Below are 20,688 nucleotides of genomic sequence, written 5' to 3' on the forward strand. Positions count from 1 at the left end.
GCTTGGGGGAAGGAGCACTCTCCAACCCCTCCTTAATCAGGGCCAATGGACCTCTGACGGGATGACCATGGAGGAGCTCAAAGGGAGAATAACCTACTCCCTCCTGAGGGACTTCTCTATAAGCAAAGAGAAGGCATGGCAGTAGAAGGTCCCACTTCCGTTTAAGGGGTTCTTCTAAAGTACCTATCATGCTCTTCATGGTTCGGTTGAACCGTTCTACCAACCCATTGGTTTGTGGGTGGTAAGCTGTTGAGAACTTGTAAGTCACTCCACAGGTTTTCCACATGGCTTTCATGTAGTGGGACATAAAGTTTGACCCCCTGTCATAGATTACTTCCTTAGGAAACCCGACCCTGGTAAAAATACCAAGGAGGGCCTTAGCCACAGCCGGGGCTGTAACAGTCCTCATAGGACTTGCCTCAGGATACCTAGTAGCATGGTCTACTACAACAAGTATGAACCTGTTGCCTGAGGAGGTTGGAGGATCAAGGGGACCAACAATGTCAATCCCTGCTCTCTCAAATGGGACTCCCACAACTGGGAGAGGCACTAAAGGTGCCACATTCTTGGAGCCAACCTTATCAGAGGTCTGGCAGGTGTGGCAGCTCCTGCAGTGTTTTTCTACTTCGGCTCCCATCTTCGGCCAATAGAAGTAGAGAGAGAGCCTTTTCTTGGTCTTCTTGAAACTCAAGTGACCCGCCAAAGGAACCTTGTGGGCTAACTGCAAGATCTGTGGTCTGTTCTCTTGGGGTACTACAAGTCGTTTGTAGTTTCCAGGTGCAGACTCGGTCAGTTCACTGTAGAAGAGGCCATCTTCCCAGTGCAACCTATATTTCCCAGGCTCTTGCCCTTCAGCCTGAGCTTCTGACTGGTGGCGAAGGCCTTCCAGAGTTGGACATTCTCTCTGTCCCTTACTGAAGTCTGCCCTGTTGGGTCCACCTTGTGCCAGTAAAGACTGCAGCTCAGGATGGTCAACAGGATCCAGATCTCCAATGAGTTCCTGGCCTTCCATTAGCTCTTCTTCTGAGTCTAATTCTACCACACAGGGTTGTACCACCCTCTCAGCCTCAGCTGGAGGGGGAGTTACGGGTGTAACTTTGGACAACCGCGGGGAAGTCCTTGTTGGCTGTACTGAAATGATGGCTGCTGGTTTCGGTATAGAAGTCTTAGGTTTCCCTTTCGCTTCTGATTTCTTTGAGACAGCAGCTGACAATTCCAGTGGAGCAAGAGTGATATCTTTCTTCATCATCTCCTGGGGAGTACCTCTCATGGTTCTCTCCCTTGCAGGTCTGGTTAGCTCCTGTAATTGTTTACTAGGAGGTCTGGGGGTATGAGACACAACTCCGAGAGTTTTTCAATCGTTACCCAACAGAACTCGTTCTGGTACCTCACTCTGTATGCTGACAGGTAACTTGGTGAGGCGTGTGGGTGCCTTAGCAACATCCTCAGCCTGAAAAAAAGATTTATCCACCACAGTTATGCTGGCCCCAGTGTCCCTAATGGCAGGAGTTTCCTGTCCATTCACCTGGACACTGTCCTTATAATACTCTTTAGTATTATCTGGGATAAAATTATAGACATCTAAATTCTGTTGTTCCCACAAACCCAGAGACACTAAAGAAACACTGGCTGAGACTCCAGTGGGTTCATCAGCCAGCAGTAGAAAGTTTCCACTTGCCATTTGGACTTCCTCCTCTGGTGCAAAGGCTAAGGAGACAAGCTGGACCCCTGAAGGTTTACCCTTGCATCTGGGATCTCCTTTCACATGGTCAGTAGAGCCACAAACAAAGCATTTACCGAATGCTTTCTGGAATGGTGGCTTGTTCTGGCCTCCCTCCGGTTTGGCACCAGACGGTATAATATTCTGCTGTGGTTTTCCTTGAGGCTTACCCTTATGGTTTTGTTTGGGGCCCTCTTTGGAATTTGAGTTATTAGAATTCTCTTTTGAGTCTTTTTTAGGCTGTTTTCCCTCATCCTTCTTCTGAGTTGCCCCAGAATCCGTATGAGTAGCCCTGTTGGCAACCCACAAGTCAGCAGCCTTAGCTAGCTTCCTGGAATCCAATTCCTTCGAATCAGCCAAGTGCTGTCTGAGCTCAGGAGAACAGGCATCATAAATAGACTCCAACATAAAAAGATTCTTCATACCCTCATAAGTGTTCACCTTGTAACCCTTAATCCATCCCTCTAAGTTTTTCAACCCTTCACTCACCCAGGTAGCCCAAGGGGTACCATCATGCTTTTTGAGGGTTCTAAACCTCTTAAGATACTGGGAAGGGGTCTTCCCGAATCTAGCTATCAAAGCTAGTTTCACACTTTCGTAATCCTTCTTATCCACCTCCCCCAACTCCATTATCACATCAGTCGCAACACGGGGAAGCCTAGAGAACAACCAGGGAAGTAACTAATTCCCGGTGATGTCCTGGAGCCCATGATTATATTCAAACATGTTCAACCAGTCCAACACATCCAATCTAGGTCCATACATACCCACTAATTCCTTAGGCATCCGGGGTCTTTTGGGACTGGAACTTCTAGAGGAACCAGAGGAGAGAGAAGCATTTTCCACAGACAACATTTTCATTTCTAACTCATGATTAAGTTCTATTTCTCTGAGTCTTAACTCAGCTTGCTTCTGCTCAGCCTGGGCATTCATTATTCTGAACTCTAGCTCTTGGTTTCTTTCAGATTGGGCTACAAACTGCTTGTATTCTAATTCGAGCTTCATTTTTTCAAGTTCAAAATAAGCAGGGTTTGATGAGGGACCTAGTATGGGCCCCGTAGGTACAGTAGGTAAGGCAGACAGAGGCTCAGAGTGGCTAACTTCATTAGGTTCACTTTCCTCTTCTGACTCATTATCAAGACTTTGATTCAGATCAATACCATCACTGTTTTCTACATTCGCTGGAGAAGTTGGTTCCTCTGAACCAGTACCCAGACTTTGGTTTTCCAGCAATCTCGCTATCAGTTCTACTTTCTTGACTCTTACAGAAAGATTCCTTTCTCTACAAGAGCTCTCAAACTCTCAGTACTTTCGCCTGACAAGGACTCTTGGCTGTAAACTTCCATAGTAGACATGTCTTTGAAAGTTGCTTTTTAGTGCTAAGCTCTGTGGTTAGTTATCCTAAAGTGTTGAAAAGCACTCTAAACTGTATACTCGATACAAATCCCACCGCTGTACACCAGTGTTAAGCAGAAACCTGTGCAGTTCCCTCTGGGACCACTGCAAAAGATTTAGGCCTACAGGTGTTTGGCAGTAAACCCACTTGGTAGCAGTCTGTACCACACAGATTCACTTGGTAGCTGTGGCTGAGCAGTCAGACTTCCCTCAAGAAGAGTTAGGCAGTATGTGGAGTATACAAGATAGGGCAATTTACACAGTAGAATAAGCAGACACGGAACGGAGCTTTGGTATAAAGATATATAATTATTTATTTTAAAAACACATCTAAGAAAAACACACTGGCACTAATATGGCAAACAACTTCAATTACAATTACTATAAGTATCTCAATCCCCTAACAATATTTCAACAAGTCTAGGTTCAACGGCACCACTTATTTGCAGACAGAGGTGAATGCTTTAACCTAGATGGCACTCTAATATTCGTTAGAACGGGGGAGAAAAGGCAGGGTATGAAACCAACTCGGTACCAACACTTTTTCGAAGCAAATGCAAGGCAAGTAAGGCAGGGTCTACTGTAGATCACACAGTTCAGAGGCCAGGCCCACTCGGAGAGAGGCAAGGCGATAGGTCCCAAAAAATTATCACAGTGGAAATGCACTTCGAGTCTTTGTAGCAAAATTGTCACAGAAAGGTTGGACCAGTTTAGAACAGAAAGTTAAGACAGTCTGGAGGCGACCCAGTGGGAAGGTAGGGATTTAAGACACCCCACGCTACCCGTCATAAGGAAGCCAGGTGGACACAGTATCTTGTAAGTGTAGAGACAGCTCCGGCGGGGGCAGTTGTTCCTGGTGGTGGATGCAAGTCGGGGCTTTGCCAAGAGATGAGATGGTTTCATCGTCGAAGGAAAAGTTGAAGATCGTTGCACCACCAGGAAAGAGACCAGCTGCTGAGTGCTCCGTCACAAGGCACCACCTTTTGGTCGCGGTACGGGCTAGTGGCTATCCGGTTGCCGGGATGCTCCGCACGGGCAATTCGACCACTACGCCTTGGAAGCGAAACAAAAGCAAAGGGGACTGGTTGTTCCCACCAGTCAGGGGAAGAAGACTCTCCGGCCGGGAGATCTCCTCTGTCGTTGGGAAGTGGTGAGTCGGTTTCAGCAGGGCTCCACCGGAGGTGTCGTTGTTGCAGCTTGGCTCAGCTTTACCCTCGTCGGATTCTTACGTCCTGTGGCGACTTCTGAAGATCCAGTCCCAAAAGCCCTGCTTTTATGCAGAAAACCCCCATTCATTCGGCCTAGTTGTCAATCAAAACACGCTAAGTGGTGAGCGGGGTGGCTCACCACTTGGGCCAATCACACCAGAGTGCGACTTGAGTTGGCAAGGCAACTCAGTCCAGGGTGCCTAAACCCCCTCCCACACCCCCTGTGGTACCCAGACAGAATGGCACCACTTTGGAGGGCCTCTGTGCAGAAGCCCGCCAAAGGTGGAACAAAGGGCTCAACCTTTGGTTCGGAGTTTACAGAGGCAAACACATACGCCATTTTAAAAACCGAGTTCTGGCAGAAAATACCATCCGGTAGATTTATTTAAGACAAATAAACCGGCGGTATGTTAAAGACTAACGTGAAAAAGTATTAGCCTCCAACAATTGGAAGAATCCCATAGAATTATATTCGGGGTCGAATATAACAAGTAGTTTCCACTGCCACCAACCAAAACTCGACGAGGGGGGACGGGACAGTGCCCCCTCGAACAACAGACCCAGGGGTAAACGAATTACCCCTACCAGTACGTCCACAATAGGATGGTTTGTACTAGTTCTGTTAGTAAATTTAGGCCTAGTAAAGCCAATGGTGACTTTGCATGCCCTGGGAGACAGTAATCAGTCCCAGGGTATGGAGTCTATGGTGGGGATCCTCTAGGACACCCCAGTGTTACGGCACGCAGGGTGCGGTGTAACACACCTAGTAAAACACATGAGACCCTATGGAGTAAAAGACCCCATAGCCCATAGAATACATTGACATTCAAAGTAATTAACCACATTCATGTCCAAGAGTGGGAGAAAAGAGTCTCACTCTTGGCAGGATGAAAAAAAAAACTCCAGAAATCCAGCAAAGCTGCTGGGGGACTCACTAGGTTAGGCAATTCAGCCTAAACAGAGAATTCTCCCTAACATCCCTCTCTCCCTTCCACCCCTCGCTCCCTGCCACCCCTCATTCCCTACCACCTCTCCCTCCTTGCCAACCCTCACTCCCTGCCACCCCTCGCTCACTGCCACCCCTCATTCCCTGCCACCCCTTGCTCTCTACCACCCTATGCTCCCTGCCACCCCATGCTCCCTGCCACCCCATGCTCCCTGCCACCCCTTGCTCCCTGCCACCCCTTGCTCCCTGCCATCCCATGCTCCCTGCCACCCCTCGCTCCCTGCCACCCCCCCTCCTGCCACCCCTCGCTCTCTGCCACCCCTTGCTCCCTGTAACCCCACGCTCCCTTCCACCCTTCGCTCGCTGCCACCTCTTGCCCCCTGCTACCACATGCTCCCTAACACCCCTCACTCCCTGCCACTTCTTGCTCCCTGCCACCCCTAGCTGACTGCCACCCCTCACTCCCTGACACCCCTCACTCCCTGCCAAACCTCGCTCCCTAATACCGCTCGCTCCCTGCCACCCCTTGTTCCCTGCCACCTGTCACCCCCTGCCACCACATGCTCCCTGCCACCCCTCGCTCCCTGCCACCCCTCGCTCCCTGCCACCCCTCGCTCCCCGCCATCCCATGCTCCCTGTCATCCCTCGCTCCCTGCCACCCTCGCTCCCTGCCACCCCATTCTCCCTGCCACCCCTCATTCCCTACCACCTCTCCCTCCTTGCCACCTCTCCCTCCTTGCCACCCCTCGCTCACTGCCACCCATCGTTCCCTGCCACCCCTTGCTCCCTACCACCCTATGCTCCCTGCCACCCCATGCTCCCTGCCACCACTTGCTCCCTGCCACCCCATTCTCCCTGCCATCCCTTGCTCCCTGCCACACCTCGCTCCCTGCCACCCCTCGCTCCCTGCTACCCCTCGCTCCCTGCCACCCCATGCTCCCTGCCACCCCTTGCTCCCTGCCACCCCTCACCTCTGCTTTGCCTCGCTTCCTCTACTCACCTCGCTGGCCCCCGTTCCATCTTTTTTCCATTCTGATGCCTCTTCCCTTCAGCGCGACATACTGCGCGTCGGCCAATGCTCCACAGTCTTTTGTGCATCACTCGTCCGGGAACGAGCTGGAGACCGCAACCAGGGCGCAATCTAACCTTGCGATGGTCTTCAGATTTAGGCCGGGGGATTGGGCACGCCCCCGCTACCAGTCAGCGATTTCTTCTGGATATTTGCCCTCAGGCAACACGAATGTGCCATAGTGCCATACATCGGGCAGACATAGGGAGGCGCTTGGGCTGACCAGGTGGGAGTCCATTGGATCTTCATTTTACATGCCGTTGTAGCGCCTTAAGGAGCTAGATAAGTAGTTGAGGTGACCAGGGACATCGATTTTCCTTGAGGCGTCACATGTGCAGTTTAACACATAGTGGGCCTCATTACACGGTAGGCGGTAAGGGTTTACCGGTACCGGTATTTTACCGGTACCGTTAAATCCTTACCGCCTTACTACGAGGTCCCTTTGCGGGTTGGGGAATTTAACGCCTGCTTTTTGCAGGCGTTAAAAACCAACCCGCAAAGGGACCAGTGGAGCTAATTACGGTACCGCAATTTGCAGTACTGTAATTAGCACCTTCCCCATTTCCATAGAGCCCTATGGGGCAAAAATGGAAATGGGGAAGGGCAATGGTGGAAGGGGGAATTACCACCCCGCCAACCTTGGAATGGGGCAGTAATTCCCCTTTCCACCAAGGTGGTGCCGGTATTTTACCGGCATGAACCATGGCGCTAATTGCACCATGGTTCTCCGCCTACCGTGTAATGAGGCCCAGTGACTTTTACCTGCTTGATTCTGCTCTGGAAAGTCTATGGGTAATTCCATGACTAGTCGTCTCTTTTAAAGCTAGTGTGTAATGCTCTGATTACTTACTGGTAATCTGCATTACTCCTAGTCCTACTCTTCCTCATCACAGTACTGCCGGCCCTCTTATCCCTCCCTACGAGGTGTGGGGGGAGGGGCCCTTGCTCCAGCTTGATTATGTTAAAGTGGATGCTGAGGGTTAAGGGGAGGAGTTATACAGAACAAAAGAAAACAGAAATAGAAGAAGGTCCTGTGTGGGAGGCGGGGGCCTCCTGAAGTAAGTACTGTGATGAGGAAGAGTGGACGTGGAGGTAATGACTGGAGATGCTGATTAGAATAAAGTGATGGGTACTGTTGAGGACGATGCTAGTTGTTGTTGTTGGCCGCCATGAAGGCTATAGAGTGTGTGCTTGTGGTATAACAGGTGTAGGGGATGTTGGCAGGCCCATGAGGAAGATGGGGGTGTCAGGAAAGGACGAGGCAGCCACAGTACAGGGTTCTAAAGGGAGTGGGGGCAATACTCACAGAGATCCAGAGGAGTCCATCATGTTTGGCATATCCAGGACTCTGGCATGGGTGTCCATGGCAGAGTGGAGGGCGAGAGGGTGAGTGGGCTAACAGGTGGCGCGCTGTTCCGTCCGCCCTTCGTGGGGCTGCCTGCCTCAGGCCGGCTATCCTTGGCCTCTAGTGTTGAGGGAATTGAGGCCGAAGGCGTGCGCCTCAGGGCCAATACTCTCACAGGCATGCTGATGGGGGGGCTGGGCGTAAACAAATAGTCGTGCAGCCTTTTTACCAGAGACTGCTGGACATGGGATGTGAATTGGCAGCAGACAAAACTGAATGCCACGATGCCCAGGGCTAGGGTACGGGCTGGCACATCTGTTATTGTTGGCCAAAATGTCAAAATGTCAACACATAAATAACTGCACAAGGCAACACAACTGCCTGGGGTTGCTTGTGGACTGGTGCAGAAGGGAAGTGACCTCATTGTAGAGACGGCTTCCTTTGGGGTGCGACCAAGCCTGGGTTCCCCTTATATAATGGGATTGCATGCTGAAAGACTGTGATCTGGAGCTCCCAGAGCACTGCCAGTGGTTATGATTGATTCAAAACCTTTCAGCCCTTACTCTTCGGTGTTGCACATCACAACGTAAGCAGTGTTTGAAGACATTCCAACTTTACCATGTTATCATCATGCTGATGTTTGAGTGAATGGACCCAACCTAGAAACAAATGCACGCCCCAGTTAAAGTGGCTATATTAAGCCCCCAATAACTGGGTCTAGCTGTTAGGGAGAATTCTCAAGAATGTGCTCATTTCCTTCACCTTTTGAGACCCCCAGTAACTTTGCTGGATTTCTAGGATTTGATTGTTTTTACCTGAGAAAAGTGTGAGCCTTTTTTTCCCACTCTTTCATGTATTGTGATGTGTGTTTTACTTTTGTGTTCTTTGGATATGGAGTTTTAAAACAACTCCTTAGGCATCATCTTTTTCTAGTGTGTCACACAGCACCTTCAGTGCCGTGGCACAGGGGTGTCTTTCAGACTTCCCAAGGTTTAAATACCTTCTCTGGGACTGACTACTGTCTCCCAGAGCATGTAAAGTTAAATTGACTTTGCTAGTCTTTTTAAATTCATAGACACAGCACACACTATCTTTCTATAGAGTGCTGGAGGAGTTGCCTAGCATCCCCTGTGTCTAAACACTCATCTAACAGTCAAATGTTATCATTTCCTCTTGAAATTGCTGGTGGCAGTGGTTTTAGAACGAACTACCATGATTTTTCCCGACCGCGAACACCGGTAGCCAAAAATCGGGTCAGCCATGTTTTTCAATATGGCGCCCAAGACCTCTCTGTAAAAATAGACTCTCGTCATTTTTTTGCTGTTTCTTTTAGGAAAGGTCCTTCTTGTGTTTAACTCTGCGCGCCAAACTAGGTTTGGTCCCTTTGTTCGATGCCCTTTGGCAGGCATCAGTGCTGAAGCCCTCCTCTGGCGCCTGAGTGTCTGGGATGGACAGGATGTGAGGGAGGTGCCCAAACTCCCTGTGCTTAGTCTCCTAGGAGATCTGAATGCACTCTGGTGTGATTGGCCGGCTGGCTGTCTGGCAAGAACAGCCACCCTGCTGGGCGAGTGACAGCTAGGCTGGAATGAATGGGAGAAAACTGTTTAAAAGCAGGTCTCTGGGACTTGGAAGGCAGAATCGACCACTGGAACGAAAGAACTGAAGACGAGCTGACGGAAGATGACTGCTGCAACTCCTGGACCATTGGTTTGCTCGGCAAAGCCCTGCTGCAGGTCCGAATTGCCTGAAACTACATTGACGGAGAAGCTCCTTCAAGGATGAGTTCTTCCTTTGAGCTGGTGCAAACAACCAAGTCATAAGCCACCTGGACACCATCTCCATACCGGTCGAATTTTCATCAGTGTGCTGTTGAAAACCTGATAGCCAGTGAGAAGGATACCAGTTTGTGGACTTTAAGGCACACACACCTTAAAACCGACATTTTGCCAAGCTTGTGGCCTCTTCCGTGGGCAGCGCAGGAACCTCCCGATGTCCTCCTTCTTGTCCCCATGACTGCAGCTCAGGAACAGCGAGATCTGCAGGAACTGCCAGAAACAACTGCCTCAGCTACAGCTTTTCTTCATCCATAAAGTACAGTGCCAACGCGGTGTGGAAATCCTTTCTGCTGTGGTCAAAGTTTGTGAAACTTTCCCAACTTTGGAGTCTTGTTCGCTCCTAACCCGACATATAACTCTTTTTCTGGCAAACTACTTCTAAGAACATTGGCAAAGACTTAACTGTTTACTACCAGAACTGTGCTATCCTATCCAAGACACTGAACCATTGACTTTGGACCAGGCTTATTGAATTGAATTGCTGGTTGTAGTGAACTGAAACTATTAGCCCTGCATATGAAAGTAATTGTGCTTTAATTCTTTGAACCTAAGTCTTTCTACCCCTTTTGAAAGTTACTGAAGTGCCATTTTGCTCCCACTTCAGGGGAGCCTAACTTGTTCAGAAACGTATTGGTTGTGTACTGTAGTGTACTATAGTGTGATATTGAGCTGCTTCTTGCTAGTGGAATGTTTTCTAACTGAATGTGTTAATAAATGTATATTCTTTTACCAAGAAACCTTGAGTAAGTGTTTGTTTGAATCACTGTATTTGTTGGCCCTTTGTGTAACTTGTTCTACTGCTCACTCAACTCTTGATATAAGCCTGGATGCTCAGCCCTGCTACCACAACACTGTGTAGTACAGGCTTGTACCAAAGGCGAGATTGTGCTTACACCTATAGTCTTAATTGTGTGTAGTGTTCCCAAAGGGTACTGCCTAACACTGGCCTATCGCCTTGTTCTAGGCACTCCCATTTTTTGGAAGGTAAGGGGGCTGATGCATGGCACAGTAGGTTGCCCGGGAAGGCATAGTTTGGGAGGGGGGACTGAAACCCATCTCTCTTGGTTACGCATTACAAGCCTCTAATTCACATCTCCTCTTTTGGGGGGATGTTGAGATAATGAAAGAAGCAGCCCTCACAGCATCACCTGCAATAGCTTGCAAATCTCCCCCCCCCCACAACCCCCCCCCCGGAAGAATAAAACCTTTGTATAATTAAATATATATTTGAAGACCCATCTACTGTAACATGCTGGGGTTTGGGGTGCTTCCTCTCCAAATTCCCGATACCACCACCCCACACTCTGGCCTACGCCAACCCTCTCGGGGGTTTGACACCCTTTTGTCCCATGCCTCGTCAGGAGATAAATAACTCTTAGAAGGTTGGCGGTTCCCCAGTCCAGGAATCCATGTCCACGTTTTCTTCTTATGCCTTGATCCTGGGGTGAGTATTGCAAGGGCTCCGTGTGACAGTGGGTGGGTTAATGTCCCTGCTGCAGAGATTTCTGAGTCACGTGCCTCCATGAAAGGGCAGAAAACTCGAACGTCCTGATTCACAGAAGCGTGTTTACAATGGTGCTGTCCCATTGGAATCACTCTGTGAATCAGGCCCTAAGAGTTTTGAGATAATCAGATTAACACTAATAATCATCAATCATCATCAATCATCATCATCAATCATCATCAATCATCATCATCAATCATCATCATAATAAATATAATCTAAATTCTAAAGGGCCATCGAGGTATGTCTTCTACACTACATGCCCTCTCTTCCTAAGGACTCCCGCCACCTTAAAGAACACATTTATGGGAGTACCCCATTTTCTGTATAGCTCCTGGTGCGCAGTGTTTTTGGTGGAAGCACTATGCCATTCCGCTTCCGCGTCATTGACCTCCTGTGAACATATGACGCACCCATGTTCACCATTTATTTATTCATTGGTGAGGCGCTTATACATTACATGGTGTTTCAAAGCGCATCAAGAAAAAGGGGGGGGGGTACATGGACGAAAACAACAGTAACCTTCGCACAAGTGCCATAGACTGAAAGAGGAGGGGGGATGAGGACAAACCAAAAACCTTCTTTAGTAGGTCTTGCGACCATGGGAAACATGCAAGTGCTGACATGAAAAGGGGGGAGGAGGGAGTGAGAGGAGCAAGGGGAGGAGTGAGAGAGTGGGGGCAGGGGTTAAGTGCAGCGACCTGGTTAAATGCAGTCAAGGGAGGCAGGTCGAGGGTTAGCAAGGCATTAGGTATGGTGTAGGCCTGGCCCTCAAGAGCACAGCTAGGTACAACCTTTGTGCAAGTCACACAGAGATATTAAAAGCACACCCACATTTGAAAGTCAAGCAATGATTTGGATGGACTGCCGTCCATTCACATTGACCATACATTGTTGCCTAACCAGCAGAATTACAAGTACCTTATATGTGGTGTGTGGCCCTTTTAGAACTGTGACGTAGGCGTCACATGATGGGAGCGAATAAAAGGGTCTGCCTGTGCTGGATACGTCAGTCAGCACGGGGACCCAGTTGTATTCAAACGGTCTCCGTGTCCCTCATTTCTACCCATGGGGGGAGGCGCCATTATCTAGACTGGGCCCGTCCTTCCCCCACCACACTGGTGGCGAGGAGGTCTCCGTTGGTACACGGTGCCTCATACTAAAGGACTCACTCCAGAGCTGCAGAACCAAGCGAGCTTGCAGCACCGGACGTGTTTTTGCATGCCCCGCTCGCAGGGCCACCATGAGGGGTGAGCGCGCCAGACATTAATTTTCTCTTTCCTTTCCCTGTCGTCGTCGGAGCGCCAATGGGAGATCAAAGGACTGCCCGCTGCCATATTCAACAGCCGTGCGGACGAGCCCCGCCCTTCAAGACAAAAAAACCTCAATTGAAGCATCCGGGAGAGGTGAGCACACGCGTGTGCACTCCCCTGGGCCTATCCTTGGTGCCCTGTTGCTGTGGACATGTCTGAAAGTCCACCATCCACCAACCCTGTATGACGGGGCTGAGATCCTGCGCCGGTGCACCCTACCTCCACTGCGAGGAGCCTTTGTTTTTGTGAGCTACAGATCTTTGCCAATCCTCACCCCATCAGCTGACTTGAAGCCACAGGTTGTTAGGTTGCGGCTCCCCTCTGGTGGAGTGCTTGTGCGTCCATCAACACCCGAACGACCCTGACAGACACTCCCTGCGGCGTCGCCACTCATGATGGGGGAAAATTCTCGCCAGCCAGAGTCTGTGGTCCTGCGTCACACCTTACTCCTCTTGAGGAGTTTGACATGTCGGGGGGGGGGGGGGTCCCTCAGCCCTGGGTCCCAGTGGTCGGGCTGGGTGAAACGCCTGGACATGTTTCTGTCCACCACCGGAGAGGACAAGGATGATATAAAGAAGTGCATCATGCTCTACACAGCCGGACCAGCAGTGTGCAACGTGTTTGAGACATTCCGTTCTTTGGACCTGACGTTTGCCGCAGCCAAGACTGCACTCCAGGAGTACTTTGCTCCCATGGCTAACCTTGACTATGATCGGTCAAAATAATACAAGTTCCACAGAAAGAAGGCAAATCCCTAGACACATAGCATTGCCAGCTCTGACGGATAGCGATCACATGCGCGTGGCCGGATGAGGAACATGAAATGCAACAGCAGTTAATTCATGGATGCTCGTCAGTGAAGCTGCAGCAACAAATCCTGAGAGAGCCAAGAATCACGCTTCCTCATATCCTGGAGCTCAGACGTTCTCACGAGTTTGCAGATGCGAGAGCCGTCAAAATGTGTGCAGCAATGAAATTCATGAGAGTCGAGGATTCCTGCGCCATAGGGAAGCAGCCGATGGAGGTCGCTGCTGTGAGTTAACAACAATTCCGCAGAGCAGAGAGACGTCCGCAATGGAGCAAGAAAGAGCCACAGGGGACAGAGATCACGCCATGTCCCAACTGCGGCGAAGATCTACCTCACTCTGCAGACTGTCCAGCCAAAGGCCACACCTGCGGGAGATGCGTGATGGCAAACCACTTTGCGAGAACCTGCCATGCGCCGCTACCATCCACTCATTCGTGCGAGGCCCGGTGGGATCCTCTAGACAATTTCCCCTAAGACAAGCGCAGAAAGTGGCAATGGCGGATCAAATGCTGACCAATGAAGATCCACCAACGGAGGAAGAAACAGACGAGCAAGAAGTTATGTTATGTTAACAGAATTTGTAGAGCGCACGCATGCCCGAAGGCATCATGGCACGAATGAAAACCAGGACAGTTAAGTACCAGCAGAAGAGGAGCATTTTAGAATAGTAAAGTTTTTAGTTTACGCCGTAAGGCAAGGTGATCAACAATCTTTTGTACGTCAAGAGGGAGTTAATTCCAGGCCTTTGCTGCCACAACAGAGAAGGCATGAACACTGATGCGGGTGCGCCTAAACTAGGGCACAGCTATAAAAAGAGGGGAATGGGAGCGAAGAGCACGGGAAGGAATATAGTGCAGAAATTCCGCTTGCAAATACTCAGCTCCAATGCTGTGAAAAGCCCAGTAAACCATACACATGGATGTAAACATAATCCGAGCTGCCACAGGGAGCCAATGGAGTTGCCTCAACAGAGGGGACATGTGTGTACCAAATGGTGGCCGAAGAACAGATCTTGCCGCTGCATTTTGGAAACGTTGCAGCCACCTGAGCAAGTTCAGAGGCTGTCCTAGATAGAGTGAGTTACAATAATCAACTCCACTCAAGACTAGGGCAGCAACCAAAGGCGCCTGAGAGGCAGTTGGAATAAAAGGAAGAACCTTTCTTAGGATACGAAGTTTAAAGTGGCCGGTTTTAAAAACTGCTGCACCTGCTCCCCCATGGTCAAGGAGGCAGCGGTTTTTATCCCCAGGTTTCTTACTGACACGACAGGCGTTGGAAGAGGGCCCAAGGAAGAGAGCCAGAAATCATTGGTCCAAAGCAAGTGGGGTGAGGTGGTGCCGACTACCAGGACCTCCATTTTGCTGGCGTTTAGCTTGAGCCCGTTTGAGGTCGTCCAACCTCCTAGCTCCTCCAGGCACTTCCTCAAACGGGCTGATGTGTCTGACTGATATAGGTCCAAACGCACCAGAATCTTGGTGTCATCCGCATAGTAATAAAAGTGGAACCCATGAGTCTGAAGGAGAACCAGCAAGAGTCTAATGTACACATTAAACAAGATGGAGGACAGTGCAGAGCCCTGGGGGACCCCACAAAAAATAGAGACGGGAGCAGACCGAAAAGGGGGAAGGGACACCGATTGTGAGCGGTCAGCCATGAAGGCAGATAACCAACTGAGAACTTGGCCAGACAGGCCAGCAGCAGATAACCGAGAGATCAGGGTAGAATGATCAACGGTGTCGAAAGCCGCTGATAGGTCTCATAACAAGATGGCTCCGACACCACCCTGATCAACCAAACATACAAGGTCATCTAATACTGAGTTCAGAACGGATTCCGTGGCTCTTCCTGGCTGAAAGCCGGATTGAAACTCATCAAAGTATTGAGAGGACTCGAGAAAAGTAGATAGAAGGGGAGATGCCAAAGCTTCCAGGACCTCCATGAGAAACAGTAGTAAAGAAATAGGCCGATAGTTGGCAAGTACTTTAGGATCCGATGAGGGCTTTTTCAGCAAAGGAATAACCAAGGCATATATGAGTGAGGGAGGGATCACTCCAGTGGAGAAGGAGAGATTTACAGCAGAGGTGATGTGAGCAATCAGGTCGCCTGAGGTTTCCTTCGTGAGAGCCAATGGGATGGCATCAGCAGGGGAGGCAGACTTAGCTAAAAGAATATCAGAATGTGAGAAAACCGGGAAGGTGGACCAAGTCCCTGTAGCAGGAAGGGGTTCAACATGAATCCTATTTGTGGTGAGGGCCCCAGCTTCCTCAATTACGCTATCTCTGATAGCCGATATTTTATCCACAAAAAAGAGGTCAAGGAGTCACATAATGCCTGAGAGGGCGGCACCGAAGGACGACTAGATATAGGGGTCGAAAGTGATTGTACTAAATCAAATAAGGCCTTGGGCTTCTTTAAAGCCTCCTCCACCGTGTGGCTAAAATAGGCTTTCTTTGCGTTAGTGATAGCTATATGATATGTGCTAAGAGTACTACGAAAGTACATTTTTCGCTTTGCATGAATACGTAGCGCGCCGTTTCCTCTCGGCTTGTCTACACTGAAGTTTAAGAGCAGGAAGTTCTGTGGTAAACCAAGGTTCAGAGGGGCGGCACCTTTGTTTAGATAATTTTATAGGAGCTAATAGGTCAGCCGTAGCTGTATATGCCTCTTCTAAGGTGGGCAGGGAACAGTTGTCAACCTGACCACAGTGAGCTAACAAGGAGGTGGCAAGCTTGTGGTTACTGACAACCTGTCAGCTACGTTTAAACGGAGCTGGTTTAGGACAGGGGGAGGGAGGAGTCTTATTTGCAGAAGAGAAGGGCACAAGAAAATGATCTGACCAAGCTGCAGGGTTAGGGGGGGGGTGACGTTAATGAGACTATCAGGGCCAGAAATCACGTCTAAAACACCAAGTGTTCTTCGTGTCGAGTGTGTCTGTGATGAAAGCCTCAGGACGTCTACAGCTGAAATGCATCTTCAATTTGTGTGAGTCTCAAATCCCTACACTGGTGGAAACATGGGCATCTGTGAGTGTCATGGCGAATGACCACTACCAGAGCCTATCAAATGCGCCCCACATGAAAGAGACTCAAGTATGGATTTACACTTCTGGAGCAGATGTGCCACTGCCGCTGGAGGGTGTTTTCATCGCACCAGTGCGCCACAAGGATACCACAATCAAAGCAAGATTCTTTGTCACCAGGGTGAGCAAGGTCACGTTGTTAGGATGTGCTGCGGCCGAGGCTCTGCACATAGACAAATTTGCTTTTGGGGTCTATGTTCATGACATCCAAACCCTGCTCGTCAAGTTTGCCGGAGTGTTCTCTGGTATTGGAAAGTTCACAGGAAACCCAGTTTGCCTACATGTTGACTATACAATCCAGCCCATAGCGCTCAAGCACAGGCAAGTGCCGCTCCATCTTTGGGGAAATGTTGAGAAGTAACTGGGCGACTTGGTTAACCTGGACATCATTGAGGAGGTGGAGGGCCCAACCCCATGGGTCATACCCATCGTAGTTTCTAGCAAGCCGAGACAGCCTGATGCCATCCGCATATGTGTGGATATGCGGCTTCCGAACAGGGTCATAAAGAGGGAGAGACACATCATGCCAACACTTGACGACATCCTAGCGGACCTTCAAGGAGCTATGTTTTTTTCAAAGTTGGACCGGAGATCAGGGTACCACCACATGGTACTGGACCCGTCGTCCTTTCACACCACCCACAAGGGGCTCTACCGATATAAGTGCCTTAACTTCGGCATGTCCTTCACTGCCGAAGTATTTCAGAATACAATCCGAAGTGTCCTGATGGGCCTAAAGGGGGCCATCAACATTAGTGATGACATTGTGTACTCCAGCACCGAACAAGAACATCTTGAAAGACTGGGTAAAATGCTAGAGCGAGTTCAACAGCTTGGACCTACACTGCATAGGGCCAAGTGTGTGCGTTCCTGCAGAACAAGATCGGATTTGTCTTCTAAGAGGATGGTATCTACCCACACCGGGAAAAGGTGCGGGACATTCAAACGGCAGGGCCACCCTCAAATGCATTGGAGGTGCACAGTTTTCTGGGGATCGTCAACGACTGCGGGAGATTCATCCAGAATTTGGCCACACTCTCTGAGCCCCTTGGCAACCTCACCAAGAAAGGGGGTTTCTGGAAGTGGACGGCGTTGCAGCAGAATGCTTTTGATGACATAAGGAGTGCCCTGACAGCGGAAGACACAATGGCATTTTTCGACCTTAACTGTCCTGCAGAAATCATGGTTGACGCCAGTCCTTTTGGGCTAGAAGCGGTACAGTTGCAAACAGACAGTAAGGGGAAGGCCCACCGTGTTGCCTTTGCCAGCAAGGCGCTCTCAGACACAGAGCAGCGATACTCACAAATTGAGCGTGCGGCGCTATCAGTGCTGTGGGGCTCCAGGCATTTTCATCTGTACGTATACAGCAAATCTGTCACTGTGGTCACTGACCACAAGCCACTGATTCCCATAATGGTGGGGTCGTCCTCAAAACCGCTGGTGAGAATTGAGAAGTAACTGCTTCGCCTGCAAGAATATCTCATCAAACTGACCTATCCCCAGTGTGACCCCAATGCCGCAGACTATCTTTCCTGACACCCCTGAGAATCAAGGAATGAAGTGGAGGTCCAGTCGGAAAGTGAAGTGGACGAGTTCCTACACAATGTATCGTCGGCTGCAGCTCCAACTTTCATGTGCATCGAGGAAATTCAGGGGGTGTCGGCCAAGGACAATTGCCTCTGCCTGCTGCGGGCAGCCGTGGTCAGCAGCGGGTGGAACCGAGCACTTGACAAACTGAAGGAATGCACACAAGATGCGAGGAGGACCCTGGAACAGATGTGGCTAGTACGCTCTGAATTGACATTCCGGGAGACCGGTCAGTGCTTAGAGGATCTAGGCTGGTTATCTCCTCCAGTCTAATATCACGCACGCTGGAGCTAGCCCACAAAGGTCACCAAGGGGTGGTGAAAACAAAGACCTGGCTCTGGACAAAAGTATGGTTCCCCGGACTTGAGGACAATGTGGAAGGGTTTATACGCAGTTGTGTCTGGTGTCAAGCGGCACTACCCCATCAAAGAGACCCACCTATAGATTCCATGGACCGAAGCCACATCCACTGGGGCACAGTACACATGGACTTTGGGTCCACCTGCTGAGAGACCCATTTCATTGTGCTGATAGACCAATGGTCAAGAGACCATTAGGTGGAATTTGTGGAGTGTACCACACTAGAGGACGTTATCCCGGTCCTGGAAAGGATATTCAACACTTATGTGCTTCCGGAAGAAATGTTCACGGACAATGGCCCGCCATTCCAGGGCAGAGGATTCTCAGAATATCCCATAGTGCTGCAGATTCCTCATCGGAAGATAACACCTGGATGGCCTTGTGTGAATGGAGTGCTGCAAAGAATGATGAGAACCCTCAACAAAGTGTTCCGCATTGCACATGAACAAGGGGAGTGCGAGAAACTCACGCTGTGCCAGTTTTTGGCTGAATACCGCACCACAGCTCGACCAGGGTTTCCCCAGCCGAGGCCCTAATCCAACGACGCCCAAGAGGGCTAATACCAGAACATTCAAGCCGCGTCCCGGATGTGATCGATGAGGGGCGCCTGGTTGAACAAAGGAGGAAGGCCAATGAGCGTGAGAGAGTCAGGAGAGGCCTGCGGATCATTGCTTGGAAGTCGGTGACCGGGTGCTGGTACGCACCAGACACCCGAGAGGGAAGCTGGATCTGCCACATGAGCCCAACCCAATGGAGATCGTGGACAAGAAAAGTACCATGGTCACGGATTCTGGCAGCAGGGCAACAGTGACAAGGAATGCCAGTTTCTTCCGCTACGTGGGGCCGACAGCAGATCGCAGAGATGTGGAAAGATTGACTGCTCCATTCCCACGATGGTGGGGGTTGGAGAGCGAAGACTCAGACGCAGAGGAATCAGTGCCCAGCGATAATGAAAACGGTCCAGCGGATCAAGGAGGAGGATTGCCTCCAGAGGGCGAGGTGAGGGAGACGAATTGGAGATACCCAAGGAGGGTTCAGCAAAGACCGCCTGAGTATCTGAAGGACTTTGTGACCAGCACTCCGTAAACGATGAGCGGCAGGACTGCCAAACCTTGTCCAGGTGTATTGCAATGTTGATGTAGTTATTATGTGTTCCCCATGTTATTGCCCGGTGTAAGTATTTGCGGGCCGTGTTTCGTTAATTATGAAAAGGGAGGAGTGGGGTGTGTTCCCCTTTTAGAACTGTGAAGTAGGCGCCACATGATGGGAGCGAATAAAAGGGGCCGCCCGTGCTGGACACACCAGTCAGCACGGGGACCCAGTTGTATTCAAACGGTGTCTGTATCCTTCATTTCTACCCGTGGGGAGAGGCGCCCTTACCTAGACCAGGCCGGTCCTTCCCCCACCACAGTATATACATTCCCATCGCTGTACAGACTAGTGACCCGCGCTTCTGGTGCCTGTCCACCAGTCCATATAAAAACCACGTATCCTTAACCACTGTACCCTGCGTCTAATCTACTGGGTCTAAAGTACCTTCACTGACGCTTTTGGTAGGTTGGGTAAAAAGTTGGGGGAGAATTCACACTCCCTCCCCTTCTGCAGTTTCAAAACATCACAAAGACATCTCTACAGGGTCTGAGTATGTTCGCCCAATTTAAACAGAATGCCTAATAGCGCAGAACTTAGAGATCTTCCGAAAGCTGCCAAGGCTGCCATGCCTTCTACCCAGGCCTCTACCCTGAGTTTGTGCCTTGGCTTCCAGGGCCTCGTCAATTCTCTCTTTGCACATGTCACAGCCCCTAGAAGCCATCGTTTCCTGAGTCTGTCTTCTCTTTCTATATTTGCTATTAAAGTCTAACTTCAGCCGATGTCACCACGACCCGAGGCCCTCTCTGCCCTGCATGGCTTCTCCCAGTTCCTAGACATGGAACACTGGTGGTGGATATCCCGGCCTTGATTGATTGGTGGTCAAGCAACACAATGGATACTGGAAGGCGGCCGTTTCTGTGGCCACTCTTTACTCCGGCTCGACTTCCTTCAAGGGGGGGGTTATAGCCTGCTGAGAAGGCCGGCAGTCGGCAGCTCGCGAGTGTCTTGCGCCAGCCCTGAGCTATTCCCCCCTCATTGTTTTATACCTAAAATTAGAAACAACGGGACTTGAAATCGCCCACTGCCTGGGCATGGTGCGATCTACAGCTTTATGTATTTAATAATTGTAATTTCTTTGTGTTGTTGTAGTTGTGTTTGGACTGTCACCATCAGGTCCTTATTTTCTATTTTTTGTAATTTTTTAAAAAAAATGTTGGTTACAAAATATAAACCTTTACAAAATTAATTTCAAAAGGTATACAAAAAAATTATTTTCACACTGTTCCATAGCAATTCAATCCAATCAAATAAAATAACATATATTTTTGGGACAAGCCACTTTTAAATTTTCTAACAAATTATCCAAATATATTACCGATAGTAAAACGCATCAATTCATTTAACTACTATTAAGTAAAAAACAATTC

General features: G+C 49.7%; 1 protein-coding gene across 2 annotated transcripts in view; it reads left to right on the forward strand.

Annotated features, from left to right (window-relative positions):
• Positions 1 to 20,688, forward strand: part of LOC138520759 (acidic mammalian chitinase-like) — a 337,432-nt gene that overhangs the window by 18,749 nt on the left and 297,995 nt on the right. The window lies entirely within an intron of this gene.

This window comes from Ambystoma mexicanum, chromosome 13 (genome assembly GCF_040938575.1).
Source record: "Ambystoma mexicanum isolate Mex_15411 chromosome 13, UKY_AmexF1_1, whole genome shotgun sequence".
NCBI classification, from domain to species: Eukaryota; Metazoa; Chordata; class Amphibia; order Caudata; family Ambystomatidae; genus Ambystoma; species Ambystoma mexicanum.